At 24.2% G+C, this 3598-nt stretch overlaps 1 non-coding gene across 1 annotated transcript; it reads left to right on the top strand.

The window, feature by feature from the left end:
- The first annotated feature begins 2842 nt into the window (after positions 1-2842).
- Positions 2843-3032, top strand: LOC113375395. Its single transcript, XR_003367014.1, has one exon. It is a non-coding gene; the product is annotated as a U2 spliceosomal RNA (small nuclear RNA).
- The last annotated feature ends 566 nt before the right edge of the window (positions 3033-3598 follow it).

Here is a 3598-nt window from a genome sequence, read left to right as displayed (position 1 = left end):
AATTAATATGAATATGAGCGTCTGTTCTCCTAATAACATATTTTTTGAAAAATTTTGCAAGTGTCAGAAAATACTTATATAAATATGACATAAAATGAGTTTAATATATATAAGTATGAACACACATCTATCGATAAAGAAATTAATATGAATATGAGCGTCTGTTCTCCTAATAACATATTTTTTGAAAAATTTTGCAAGTGTCAGAAAAATACTTTATATAAATATGACGATAAAATGAGTTAAATATATAAGTATGAACACACATCTATCGATAAAGAAATTAATATGAATATGAGCGTTGTTCTCCTAATAACATATTTTTTGAAAATTTTGCAAGTGTCAGAAAATACTTTATATAAATATGACGATAAAATGAGTTTAATATATAAGTATGAACACACATCTATCGATAAAGAAATTAATATGAATATGAGCGTCTGTTCTCCTAATAACATATTTTTTGAAAAATTTTGCAAGTGTCAGAAAATACTTTATATAATATGACATAAAATGAGTTTAATATATATAAGTATGAACACACATCTATCGATAAAAGAAATTAATATGAATATGAGCGTCTGTTCTCCTAAAACATATTTTTTGAAAATTTTGCAAGTGTCAGAAAATACTTTATATAAATATGACGATTAAAATGAGTTTAATATATATAAGTATGAACACACATCTATCGATAAAGAAATTAATATGAATATGAGCGTCTGTTCTCCTAATAACATATTTTTTGAAAAATTTTGCAAGTGTCAGAAAATACTTTATATAAATATGACGATAAAATGAGTTTAATATATATAAGTATGAACACACATCTATCGATAAAGAAATTAATATGAATATGAGCGTCTGTTCTCCTAATAACATATTTTTTGAAAAATTTTGCAAGTGTCAGAAAATACTTCATATAAATATGACAAAAAATGAGTTTATATATATAAGTATGAACACACATCTATCGATAAAGAAATAATATGAATATGAGCGTCTGTTCTCCTAATAACATATTTTTTGAAAAATTTTGCAAGTGTCAGAAAATATTATATAAATATGACGATAAAATGAGTTTAATATATATAAGTATGAACACACAATCTATCGATAAAGAAATTAATATGAATATGAGCGTCTGTTCTCCTAATAACATATTTTTTTGAAAAAATTTGCAAGTGTCAGAAAATACTTATATAAATATGACAAAAAATGAGTTTAATATATATAAGTATGAACACACATCTATCGATAAAGAAATTAATATGAATATGAGCGTCTGTTCTCCTAATAACATATTTTTTTGAAAAATTTTGCAAGTGTCAGAAAATACTTATATAAATATGACATAAAATGAGTTTAATATATATAAGTATGAACACACATCTATCGATAAAGAAATTAATATGAATATGAGCGTCTGTTCTCCTAATAACATATTTTTTGAAAAATTTGCAAGTGTCAGAAAATACTTTATATAAATATGACGATAAAATGAGTTAATATATATAAGTATGAATGAACACACATCTATCGATAAAGAAATTAATATGAATATGAGCGTCTGTTCTCCTAATAACATATTTTTTTGAAAAATTTGCAAGTGTCAGAAAATACTTTATATAAATATGACAATAAAATGAGTTTAATATATATAAGTATGAACACACATCTATCGATAAAGAAATTAATATGAATATGAGCGTCTGTTCTCCCAATAACATATTTTTTTGAAAAATTTTGCAAGTGTCAGAAAATCTTTATATAAATATGACGATAAAATGAGTTTAATATATAAGTATGAACACACATCTATCGATAAAGAATTAATATGAATATGAGCGTCTGTTCTCCTAATAACATATTTTTTTGAAAAATTTTGCAAGTGTCAGAAAATACTTCATATAAATATGACAAAAAATGAGTTTAATATATATAAGTATGAACACACATCTATCGATAAAGAAATTAATATGAATATGAGCGTCTGTTCTCCTAATAACATATTTTTTTGAAAAATTTTGCAAGTGTCAGAAAATACTTTATATAAATATGACGATAAAATGAGTTTAATATATATAAGTATGAACACACATCTATCGATAAAGAAATTAATATGAATATGAGCGTCTGTTCTCCTAATAACATATTTTTTTGAAAAATTTTGCAAGTGTCAGAAAATACTTCATATAAATATGACAAAAAATGAGTTTAATATATATAAGTATGAACACACATCTATCGATAAAGAAATTAATATGAATATGAGCGTCTGTTCTCCTAATAACATATTTTTTTGAAAAATTTTGCAAGTGTCAGAAAATACTTTATATAAATATGACGATAAAATGAGTTTAATATATATAAGTATGAACACACATCTATCGATAAAGAAATTAATATGAATATGAGCGTCTGTTCTCCTAATAACATATTTTTTTGAAAAAATTTGCAAGTGTCAGAAAATACTTTATATAAATATGACGAAAAATGAGTTTAATATATATAAGTATGAACACACATCTATCGATAAAGAAATTAATATGAATATGAGCGTCTGTTCTCCTAATAACATATTTTTTGAAAAATTTTGCAAGTGTCAGAAAATACTTTATATAAATATTTTTGTAAAATTTTACAAATGTGAGAAAAGGCTTATACGACAGTAGAGTTAACGCCCATATTAGAACATTCGCTCATAGAACTTGGGGGGTGAAGAATAGTTAGGGAATGGACGCGAGAGTTGATAAAATAGATGAAAAATGAATCGTTGAAATAGTTGGGAAATATTTTGTTTATATTGTAGAATTAAAAAATAGTATTTGTCCGCAAATTTATCGCTTCTCGGCCGAATGGCTAAGATCAAAGTGTAGTATTGTTCTTATCAGCTTAATATCTGATAGTATATGCATAGCAGATCCAGTATATTAAACTGATTTTTGGAAATTGGCGGAATGTCAGGGCTTGCTCCGCTTCCGCCGCGGGTTGGCCGGTATTGCAGTACCGCCGGGATCGGCCCATAAAAAACATCATATAATATAAATTTAAAAATGGCATATATTGCATATTAAATATTATATTATAATATAAATATATATAAATATATTGATTGTAAATCGATAATTGATTTCAAATTAACTATATCATTAATTATATAAAACTATAGATAATAATAAAATAAAAAAAATATATAAGCTATACAAATCTAACAAAAGATATATATAACGATAATAGGATTGAAAAATTTTGCAAGTGTCAGAAAATACTTCATATAAATATGACAAAAAATGAGTTTAATATATATAAGTATGAACACACATCTATCGATAAAGAAATTAATATGAATATGAGCGTCTGTTCTCCAATAACATATTTTTTTGAAAAATTTTGCAAGTGTCAGAAAATACTTTATATAAATATGACGATAAAATGAGTTTAATATATATAAGTATGAACACACATCTATCGATAAAGAAATTAATATGAATATGAGCGTCTGTTCTCCTAATAACATATTTTTTTGAAAAATTTGCAAGTGTCAGAAAATACTTATATAAATATGACAAAAAATGAGTTTAATATATATAAGTAT

Source organism: Ctenocephalides felis, unplaced genomic scaffold (genome assembly GCF_003426905.1).
Source record: "Ctenocephalides felis isolate EL2017-DRISC unplaced genomic scaffold, ASM342690v1 CF-g0.4_SCAFFOLD_00109, whole genome shotgun sequence".
Taxonomy (NCBI): Eukaryota; Metazoa; Arthropoda; class Insecta; order Siphonaptera; family Pulicidae; genus Ctenocephalides; species Ctenocephalides felis.
The sequence above is the reverse complement of the archived record's forward strand: the minus strand, read 5'-3'. Positions and strand labels throughout refer to the sequence as shown.